The sequence below is a fragment of the Salvelinus fontinalis genome, chromosome 2, assembly GCF_029448725.1.
Source record: "Salvelinus fontinalis isolate EN_2023a chromosome 2, ASM2944872v1, whole genome shotgun sequence".
NCBI lineage: Eukaryota > Metazoa > Chordata > Actinopteri > Salmoniformes > Salmonidae > Salvelinus > Salvelinus fontinalis.
The window spans coordinates 39429073-39441117 of record NC_074666.1 but is presented as its reverse complement, the minus strand read 5'-3'; the positions used below and the strand labels follow the sequence as shown (position 1 = coordinate 39441117).

The 12045-nt window shown below is 42.5% G+C and overlaps 1 pseudogene; it reads right to left on the bottom strand.

The window, feature by feature from the left end:
• LOC129867053 (GAS2-like protein 2A) overlaps positions 1–12045 on the bottom strand; it is a 24332-nt pseudogene extending 12287 nt beyond the window's left edge.

Sequence of the window (12045 nt, the reverse complement as noted above, 5' to 3'; positions counted from 1 at the left end):
CAGCGTAAAACCACAAACAGCAAGCAATGCAGATGTAGAAGCACGATGGCTAAAAAAAACTCCCTAGAAAGGCAGGAACCTAGGAAGCAGGAACCTAGGAAGAAACCTAAAGAGGAACCAGGCTCTGATGGGTGGCCAGTACGCCCTCTATCCACAAAATCAAAAGACAGTCATGTAGATTTGGCTGGACATCTACCTCTGCACTTCTGGTTCTACAGAGCTGCCCATTGAACAGCTCCCCATTTCAAGATGTTCTAGCCTCACCACAACCTGCTCACTATCTGCAGACTTGGTGTGAACTCAATCCACATAATTAAAAGCCAGTCATGTAGATTTGTCTGAAGCTCTACCTCTGCCTGGCACTACTGTTCCTACAGAGTTGCCTGTTGAACATCTCCCCATTGTAAGATGTTCCATGATAGATATGAGTGATGCTGTAGCTGTGGAATAATCTGGTAACAAAGTCAAAAAAGTAATCTCTGTCATACACGACACCATTGTGAGAAGAGGAATAGCACAGCAGGAGGCAGGCAAGGTTACCTCTGCTGAAATAAGATTATAGAACCTCATCTCTGGAGGGAGCGTACAGCATTGGCATATGAGCTCACAGACAACGTCCCCCAGGGAATGGACATCAACTCCCAGTTTAAAGCTCCAGCCGACAGAGCTGCCTCTGACTCAGTTCTCCAAATGTTTGGATGCAGGCAAAATACATAGTGTAGAAAGGTCTGGTGAATTTGCCTCTGATCTGGTGTATTTCTATATGTAAGAGGCAGTGAAGTGCTTTCTGAAGAACCAGATGACAGATCAGTACCAAAATACAGTCACCGATTTTCCCTCTCTGAGCTCCTCCCCTGTCAACAAAGGTGATGCAGTGAACCTGTTCTGGTTCTGGTCACTCAGCTGGTTCAGAAGCAGGATGTTTCTAGCATTGGCCAGTTGACAGTGCCCCCCACCACTTCACCAACTAACAGCAAAGCTACTGGAGACACACCTAAGCCAAAAATCAGTTTCCTAAAGATCTGCATTATGGTATAGTAGACTTTCAAATACAGACTAGATATTTTGCAGTATAACGTTATTACTAATGGGTTTGCCAATCGTCAGTAGCTAAATACAGTACATGGACTTTCTCTTAATTGCGATGGTTGCTTAATTTGGAGGATTTCTCACCAGGGACCTTTGATTTAAATCATGGTTCATTTTTTCCAATATTTTAGATTCCCAAGAGGAACAAAAGGAAGAAGCTCACCCAGCAACCCAGCCAAGGCAATGCTGCCAATAGCAGTGATCATCAGGGCTCCCGAGTGGGCTCCCAAGTGAGTTCCTGAGTGGTACAGCGATCTAAGGCACTGCATCTCAGTGCTTGAGGCATCACTACAGACACCCTGGTTTGATTCCAGGCTGTATCACAACTGGCCATGATTGGGAGTCCCATAGGGCGGTGCACAATTGGCCCAGCGTCGTCCAGGTTTGGCCGGTGTAGGACGTCATTGTAAATAAGAATTTGTTCTTACCTGACTTGCCTGGTTAAATAAAAATGAAATCAGAGTGAATTAATCTACATCTACTAACTTTATTATACTATAGTGGTTATAGTTAATGTAGATAATATACTTTATGGATCGCAGAATTTTTGTGTCAGATTTTTCTGGCAATTCTCACATAGTAACTTCATTGACAGGAAGGATGTCTAACAATCTTTTTAAATTTGTATCACTAAACATTTTTGAGAAAATCATGATAAAAGTGGCCATTTAAGGCCTTTTTTAGACCTATACATGCCTCCTGTAAGACCCTATGATCTGTGAACAGTACATGATACAGACAACATCTTGGTGTCATTATACTCGTTATAGTGTGCTCTCAAATTTGGAGTATGTCTAGATTCTGAAATACACATTACTACATAAATGTACTCAACATTTTAAAATATTATATGAACATTCAAAACGACTCTTTTTGATTTAGCTTATTTTTTCAACATTTTGTTTGGAACAATATAGTCTTCTGTCGCGGTAGGGGATTTTAAGTGACCTGGTGGGTTCCCAAAGAGTAGGTTCTTCCACTCACCATTGCTCTTTGACCACACAGGTACCCCCGTCAAGAGTGAGGCAATTCGTATCACTCGAGTACTTATATCATCCGGCAAACAGATGATTCACAGGTCCGCCGGACTGACCTGGTTTATTTATTCCTGCCCTTAGTTCGGAGAATTGCCTTTAGTGTTTATTGTTTCGGGATCTTAGATAATATCAATCAGACTTAGAGAACCTCTTACTTGTGGTACCAATACCTTTTATACTCTTGTATCTAGACACACGCTTTCCTATACGATTTAATGCCTATACCCGTCGGTTAATACTGCTTGAATATTAATACAGAGGAACTTTTACAACGTAAATTAGTTGGCTGTTCAATCCTTTAAATTGTCTTTTGTGTAGAAACTAGACTTGTTCCCCCAGATCTTGGAGTGTCAGAGGTGTTCTCTCCCCTAGGGTTTTGGGTCTAGTTTCTACCTTTTATTCAATATTTGCAAAGCATACACGTCATTACAGTTTCTTTACGTCCTTTCCATAAAACATCAATAATCATTATAACACTTGAACTCTTCATGCCTTATCTATGTATTACAACAAGCGGTTAATTACCTTAGCGTAGGTTGACTTCGTTGGTCCTTAAAAAGTATGCTCTTCAACTCACAATTTCTCTATAGGGCTTCCCAATCACTCAGTATCTGTTTCTCCTGCTAGAAGTTGTACTTTGACTTTTTCTTTTTTTATATACACTGCTCAAAAAAATAAAGGGAACACTTAAACAACACAATGTAACTCCAAGTCAATCACACTTCTGTGGCCTGCTGGAGGTCATTTTGCAGGGCTCTGACAGTGCACCTCCTTGCACTAAGGCGGAGGTACCGGTCCTGCTGCTGGGTTGTTGCCCTCCTACGGCCTCCTCCACGTCTCCTGATGTACTGGCCTGTCTCCTGGTAGCGCCTGCATGCTCTGGACACTACGCTGACAGACACAGCAAACCTTTTTGCCACAGTTCGCATTGATGTGCCATCCTGGATGAACTGCACTACCTGAGCCACTTGTGTGGGTTGTAGACTCCGTCTCATGCTACCACTAGAGTGAGAGCACCGCCAGCATTCAAAAGTGACCAAAACATCAGCCAGGAAGCATAGGAACTGAGAAGTGGTCTGTGGTCACCACCTGCAAAATCACTCCTGTTTTGGGGGGTGTCTTGCTAATTGCCTATAATTTCCACCTTTTGTCTATTCCATTTGCACAACAGCATGTGAAATTTATTGTCAATCAGTGTTGCTTCCTAAGTGGACAGTTTGATTTCACAGAAGTGTGATTGACTTGGAGTTACATTGTGTTGTTTAAGTGTTCCCTTTATTTTTTTGAGCAGTGTATATTTTTTTAACTGATTAGTTACGAGACTGCTTTTGTAGATCAAGACCCTTTGTATCACCTCCAATGCTATTTATCTACTCCGGTTAAGGGGTGGATGTATTCAGCCCTGGGAGTGTATAGGGTATTTGTCTCAGTAGGTCTCGCCCAAAAATCAGCCGTCAAAAGATACAATTGTTCTAGAGTATTAAAGTCAGATATTACCTTTTAGGTTGATGGTAGTTTGAAGTATCACGAGTTCAGTGATAAGTCAAGTAGCACTACCATGCCTTCTCTTGGGAAGGCATGCTTCTTATATACTCTTTTCCCGGGACCAAGTCAGCCTTATCGCTCAGTTACATTCTATTTTTGTAAGCGACTGTGGCAAGCTGTCACTGTGAATATATTACTAGCGACAATGCCTATGCGTCATCTAAGTCTAAATCTTGCATCAATTTAACCCAAACAAACTCTATTGTTGGTCTGGCTTCCTCCTGTTTGATTGATGACTCGCCTTCTGCCTCTGCTGGGGGTGGTGATTGGATGTGAGATTTCTCATCCAACCAGTCGTTTGTCTCCCACTCAAGAGGCAGAGCCAGTGGTGAAGATGTGGGCGGATCCAGTGAGGGAGGTGTCATCAGAGCCCTTTTTTGCACTCCCGCATCACTTCAAACACGTCAAATTTCCAGAGTGGGCTTGAGGCGTCATTACAGAGCCGGGTTCGATCCCAGTCTGTCTCACAACCGGCCGTGACCGGGAGTTCCATAGGGCGGCGCACATTGGCCCAGAGTCGTCCGCGTTAGGGGAGGGTTTGGCCGTGGGGGCTTTGCTTGGCTCATCGCGCTCTAGCGACTCCTTGTGGCAGGCCAGGCGCCTGCAGACTGACTTCGGTCGTCAGTTGAATGGTGTTTCCTCTGATACATTGGTGCAGCTGGCTTCCGGGTTAAGCATTTGGGTGTTAAGAAGTGCAGTTTGGCGGGTCATGTTTCGGAGGACGCATGACTCGACCTTCGCCTCTCCCGAGCCCGTTGGGGAGTTGCAGCAATGAGAGAAGATCGCAATCACGAAATTGGTGAGAAAAAGGGAGTAAAATACATAACACATTTTTTTAAAGTAGTGACACAGTCAGTCTTTCCTCAACTCTTGGCTGAAGGAGACTGGCATGTATAGTATTAATATTAGCCCTCTGATTACAATGAGCAAGATGCGCGGCTCTTTTCTGGGCCAGCTAGAGCTTAACTAGGTCTTTCTTTGCAGCACTTTACTATATGACTAGACAATAATCAAGATTAGATAAAACTAGAGCCTGCAGGACTTGCTTTGTGGAGCATTTCTTTATTACGGACAGACCTCTCCCCATCTTTACAACAATTGAATCTATATGTTTTGACCATGACAGTTTACAATCTAAGGTAACACCAAGTAATTTAGTCTCCTCAACTTGTTCAAAGCCACACCATTCATTACCAGATTCAGCTGAGGTCTAGAACTTAGAGAATGATTTGTACCAAATACAATGCTCTTAGTTTTAGAGATGTTCAGGACCAGTTTATTACTGGCCACCCATTCCAAAACAGACTGCAACTCTTTGTTAAGGTTTCCAGTGACTTAATTAGCTGTGGTTGCTGATGTGTATATGGTTGAATCATCAGCATATATAGACACACATGCTTTGTTTAATGCCAGTGGCAGGGCATTGGTAAAAATAGAAAAGAGTAGAGGGCCTAGAGAGCTGCCCTGCAGTACAGCACACCCTACATGTTGAACATTAGAGAAGCTTCCACTAAAGAAAACCCTCCGAGTTCTCTTAGATAGCTCTGAATCCACACGTTGAAAAGCCATAACACATACGTTTTCTCATCAAGTTATGGTCAATAATGTAGGCTGTCATTGTAGGCCGTCATTGTAAATAAGAATTTGTTATTAATTGACTTGCATAGTTAAATAAAGGTTACATTTAAAAAATAATAATAATTTCAAAAACTCCACTGAAATCTAACAGCACAGCTCCCACAATCATTTTATTATCAATTTCTTTCAACCAAGCATCGGTCATTTGTGTCAATGCCCTTCTCTATAAGCCTGCTGAAAGTTTGTTGTTAATTTGTTTACAGAGCAATAGCATTGTTTTTGATCAAACAGTTTTCAAACTGTTTTTTCCAACAGTTTGCTAAGAGCTGGCAGCAAGCTGATAAGTCTGCTGTTAGAACCAGTAAAGACCGCTTTACCACTTGGGTAGTGGAATGACTTTGGCTTCCCTCCAGGCCTGAGGACAAAGACTTTCCTCTAGGCTCAGATTAAAGATATGACAAATAGGAGTGGCTATAGAGTAAGCTTCCATCCTCAGTAGCTTTCCATCAAGTTGTCAATGCCAGGTTTATCATTATTGATTTATAAAAAACAAAACCAATTCTACCTCTCCCACACTAACTTTACAAAATTCAAAACTTACAATGCTGTTCTTTCATTATTCGTTTTTTTATGCATGAGTACGATGGCTCACCGTTCGTTGTTCGCATTTCCTGCCTAAGTTTGCCCACTTTGCCAATTAAGTAATCATTAAAATAAGGCATCTGATTCAATGAATGATGGAGCTGAATTTGTCTTTCTGCCCATAATTTCATTTAAAGTACTCCAAAGTTTTTTTTTCATCATTCTTTATATCATTGATCTTGGCTTCATAATACAGTTTCTTCTTTGTTTTGTTGAGTTTAGTGACATAATTTCTCAATTTGCAGTAAGTCAGATGTGCAGCCAGACTTATTAGCCACTCCTTCTGCCCCATCTCTTTTAACCATACGTTTTTTCAGTTCCTCATCAATCCATGGCGCCTTAACAGTTCTAACAGTCAGTTTCATAACATAACATAAGCATATCATAACGTATATTAGTTTTGCGCGAATGCTGCCATCTATTCACAGTTTCTGGTTAATGTAGGTATTAATAGTTACAGTGGGTACAACATCTCCTTTACACTTCCTGATAAACTCAGTCACCGTATCAGTGTATTCATCAATGTTATTCTCGGAGACTACCCAGAACATATTTCCCAATCCGAGTGATCAAAACAATCTTGAAGCGTGGATTCCGATTGGTCAGACCAGCGTTGAATAGTCCTTAGCACGGGTACTTCCTGTTTGAGTTTCTGCCTATAGGAAAGGAGGAGCAAAATGGAGTCATGATCAGATTTGGCGAAGGGAGTAATACAGTCAATGTGTTGATAGAACTTCGGTGGCGTTTTCCTCAAATTTGCTTTGTTAAAATCCCGAGCTACAATAAATGCGGCCTCAGGATATGTGGTTTCCATTTTGCATAAAGTCCAGTGAAGTTCTTTGAGGCCCGTTGTGGTATTTGTCAGGATTTGGCCAGGATTGTTCCGGTTTTGGTTACTAGATGCCCCCATTGGGCTTTTTTGACCCTTTTGTTTTCCCTTATTTCCAGTTATTATTTTCACCTGTGCCTCGTTTCCCTTGTATGTATTTAAACCTTTAGTTTTCCTCAGTTCTTTGCTCTGTGTTTGAATGTTAGCACCCAGCCCCAGCCATGCTGTGAACTTTTGTTATTCCAGTTGGATTCTCTTGAAGTACTCTGTTTTGTTCTCGTTTATTTATAGATTTTTAGATTTTTCTTTTGAGGTTTTTTCCCTGCTGTACTTGGAGGATATACCTTTTTTCTCTTGGATTTACTTTTGATGTTGTGGATTTATATTTTTGCCTGAAGTACTTTCCTTTTTACTTTATTAAAACACCGTCTCAAGTACTGCTGTGTCTGCCTCATCCTCTGGGTTCTGCCAACTATTAGTGGCTCAGTTAGCTAAGTGACTGTTTCTCTCACCGGAGACCTGAGTTCGTAACCAGGTCCTGACAGAAAAAAAAGCCCAATGGGGGCATCTAGTGACCAAAACCGGAACAATCCTGGCCAAATCCTGACAGTATTGGCTTGAGGGGGAATATACACGGCTGTGACTGTAACCAAAGAAAATTATCTTGGGAGGTAATACAGTCGGCATTTAATTGTGAGGTGTTCTAGGTTGGGTGAACAAATTACTTGAGTTCCTGTATGTTATCACAATCACACCATGAGTAGTTAATCATGAAACATACACCCCTGCCCTTCTTCTTCCCAGAGAGATATTTATTCCTGTCTGCATGATGAACTGAGAACCCAACTGGCTGTACGGACTCAGACAGTATATCCAGAGAGAGCCATGTTTCTGTGAAACAGAGTATGTTACATTCCCTAATGTCTCTCTGGAAGGAAATCCTTGCCCTAAGCTCGTCAACTTCATTATCCAGAGACTCAGAAGCGTTGGGTGGTGTGCGTGCCTCCTGAGTCGGACTTGAAGTCCACTCCGAATACCTCTTCTCCGCCAGCGGTGTTTTGGATCAGTCTCTGGAATCAGTTCAATTGCCCTGGGGGGGGTATGAACAAACAAAGGATCTGCTTCAGGAAAGTAGTATTCCTGGTCGTAATGCTGGTGAGTTACCGCCGCTCTGATATCCAACATTTCTTCCCGGGACTATGTATTAACACAAAAAAATGTACTGGGCTAATAATGTTTTAAAAAATAGCACACAAAACAAATACTGCAAATTTGCCTAGGAGCTAGAAGCACGTCTGCCCTATCTTTTCTCTGATAAAAACAGTCAATTTTCAGGTCCCCAAGAAAGTAGACCTCGCTGTTTATATCACATACACTATCAAGCATTTCACACATATTATTTAGATACTGACTGTTAGCACTTGTTGGCCTATAGCAACACACCAAAAGAATAGGCTTTAGGTGAACATGCAACCACAACACTTCAATAACACTTGACATACGATATTCTCTAAGCATTACAGGGATATGGCTCTGAATATATACAGCAACACCTCCCCCATAAGCATTCCTGTACCTTTGATAGATGTAATATCCTTATATTGCTACTACTGTATCATCAAATTAATTAGAAATGGCTAATATATGAATGTTACCTGATGTTAGCAAGTTTTTGATTTCATTAACCTTATTTCTAAGGCTACATATGTTAATATGGGCTATTTTCTGCCCTTTCCTGGGTTGTTTATCAGAGATAGACATAATATGGAAAAGAGCAAACAAAGCAAGAAAAAAAATATATACATTCAGCAGTCCATTAATCAGTTGGTTTGTGGAAGGCTGTGTGTGTGATGCGGGGTTGAAGCTACAAACCCATAGGCTTAGCTCACTGAACCCTTCCAGGCTTCTGGGAGGGAGGGTGGACAATGAGCCTGTTGTAGTAGATGCACTCAATGTCCCCACGCGCTCTGGCAGCTTTCATGGCTGGGATCAGTTCTTTACTTTCTGGTGCACAGCTTCAGGATAGTCCTCGTTGAGGAAGATGTAAGTTCCTCTCAAGTTCTTGGCTCTTTCCATAACAGCTACCTTGTCCTTGAACCTCAGGAACTTGACTACTATCAGCCTGGGCCTGTCACCTGGGCCAGTGGTGCGTTTTCCAGTCCTGTGGGCGCACTCCACCTCAATCTTCCTGTGGTCCATTTTCAGTTTCTCCAAGATCATTTCCCTCACTTTGTCCTCAGACTCTGTCCAGGTCTCATGTGGAGATTCTGTAATTCTGTCCACAACCATGTTGTTCCGCCTTGATTGTCCCTCGAGATAATCTGATTTCTCTGTCATTGTTATCATGGATTCACATACACAACTGATGTCCTCTCTCAATGACTTACAGATTGCTGTCAGCTTGCCGTTCTCCTGTTTAAACACATCGAGCTGACCCTGGGAGAACTGCTAACTGTTCTTCAGGTCTTGGATCTCTCTGGTCAGGTCGTCCATTTTTTTATTAGTTGACTACACCAGTATTTGGACACAACACTTGAAGCTATTTTCTGGTTATTGTAACAAGTGCTTGTAGAACTATTTTTGTTAGTTTAAGAGATCCTTCACCTGTGATAGAGAGACAGCACTGTCCTCAACGGTACTCCCACCAGCTTTGGTCTTTGTCATGGTTGCAACGCAGGTTATGCTGTTACTCCTCACAGTTCCAGACAGAGCAGGTCACAGGGAAGATTGGAAAACAACAACAACAAACAGCAGGGATCTAGACAGCCACAAGCCCAGGACAATCCGCGATCCCAGCCACAATGTCTAACTGCCGTTGCATCTGTGTTCAAGCCCTCAAGAAAACCCTGATAGCTTGATAGGCAGCTAGCTAGCAGTTAGGCTAGCTGCTATGCCAAGCAGCTCCTCAGACCCGGTCTTGGTTGGCAGGATCACTAGACAGATAGTAGCTGTCCCAGCAACTGATGCCAACCGCGTTGCGGGATCCAAACTCAAAAGGTATCTAGCTAGTAACCAAACTTTTTCAATAGACTTTCAAAACTTTCCAAAACAATAAACGTTCCAAAACAACAAACCGAGTTCTCCCTTGTTCTGTGTTTAACAGGAAGTTACGTGTTGTGCAGAGCGTTCAAGATTATTGTTTACAACTTGTCTTTTATAGTATCATCATCTTTAATAGCATCATCATCAATATTACTAAAATCTTCATCAATACCATCACCATCATTCTCTTACCTGTTGGGAGAAGGAGTCTTCAGGACCCGGGGGGCCTGGATCAAGAGAGAGGGAGGATCTGATACTGTGGTTGGGGGAGAAAAAATCTCTGAGTCCTGGGTCTAGTGATAGGGATACCCTGGTCCTGGCTGACTTTAGGCCCCTGGGGGAGGAAGTGGAGGTGGCTGCGGACTGGGTCCAGAGGACGGGCTGGAGGGGGGTCTGGGCGTGACGACTCAGGAGCAGCATGGGGGTCATGGTTGTACCCTGGCCATCTGGGCGCCCCGGCAACCTGTCTTTGATCTCGTGGACTGGCGTGCCCAGGCACTGGGCCAGCTTATGGGCTGAGAATGGATGGATGGATGGATGGATGGGAGAGGGATTAAAAACGTGAGAAGAAAACAAGGTCATCATCTGGCACCAGTGCTATAGCAAAGCTGTTAATATCCCAGTATCTGACCGAGGTGAAAATAAAATCTAAGGTACAATTGACAGGATTCAGCAGCACTCATTTAAATGTTAATCGTTACATAAAGCACTTAATTCCATTATGGTGATCTTTATAGGAATGAAGCACAATTTATATATACTGAACAAAAACATAAATGCAACATGTAAAGTTTTACTCCCATGTTTCATGAGCTGAAATAAAAAATCCCAGAAATCTTCCATATGCACAAAAAACCTAATTTCTCTCAAATTTTGTGCACAAATTTGTTTACATCGCTGTTAGTGAGCATTTCTCCTTTGCCAAAATAATTTATCCCCCTAAAAGGTGTGGCATATCAGGAAGCTAATTAAACAGCGTGATCATTACACAGGTGCACCTTGTGCTGGGGACAAAAATAGGTCACTCTAAAATGTGCAGTTCTTCACCTGCGTGATTGTCTGAGACCAGCCACTTGGACAGCTGATGAAACTGTGGGTTTGCACAACCAAAGAATTTCTGCACAAACTGTCAGAAACCGTCTCATGGAAGCTCATCTGCATGCTCGTTGTCCTCACCAGGGTCTTGACCTGGCTGAAATTCGGCGTCGTAACTGACTTCAGTGGGCAAATGCTCACCTTCGATGGCTCTGGCATGCTGGAGAAATGTGCAGTTCACGGATCACTCCTGGTTTCAACTGTAGGAATGAAGCACAATTTATATAAACTAAACAAAAATATATACCTCAACATGTAAAGTTTTGGTCCCATGTTTCATGAGCTGAAATAAAAGATCCCAAAAAACTTCCATATCCACAGAAAGTTTATTTCTCTCAAATTTTGTGCACAAATTTGTTTACATCCCTGTTAGTGAGCATTTCTCCTTTGCCAAGATAATCCATCCAGGTATGGCATATCAAGAAGCTGATTAAACAGCATGATCATTACACAAGTGCACCTTGTCCTGGGGCGGCAGGTAACCTAGTGGTTAGAGCGTTGGACTAGTAACTGAAAGGTTGTAAGATCAAATCCCCGAGCTAACAAGGTAAAAATCTGCCGTTCTGCCCCTGAACAAGGCAGTTAACCACCTGTTCCTAGGCTGTCATTGAAAATAAGAATTTGTTCTTAACTGACTTGCCTAGTTAAATAAAGGTAAAAAAATATTTTTAAATAAAAGGCCACTAAAATGTGCAGTTTTGTCACACAACACAATGCCATAGATGTTTTGAGGGAGCGTGCAATTGGCATGCTGACTGCAGGAATGTCCACCAGAGCTGTTGCCAGAGAATTGTATGTTAATTTCTCTACCATAAGCTGCACCCATTGTCATTGGCAGTACGTCCAACCAGCATCACAACCGCTGACCAGGTGTAACCACGCCAGCCCAGGACCTCCACATCCGGCTTCATCACCTGCGGGATCATCTGAGACTAGCCACCCGAACACCTGATGAAACTGTGGGTTTGCACAACCAAATAATCGGTCGGGTTATGTTATTGGCAGGCATAAACTACAGACAACGAACACAATTGCATTTTATCAATGGCAATTTGAATGCAGAGAGATACCGTGACGAGATCCTCATGTTTCATGGCCCCATGTTGCAAGGATCTATGCACAATTCCTGGAAGCTGAAAATGTCCCAGTTCTACCATGGCCTGCATACTCACCAGACATGTCACCCAT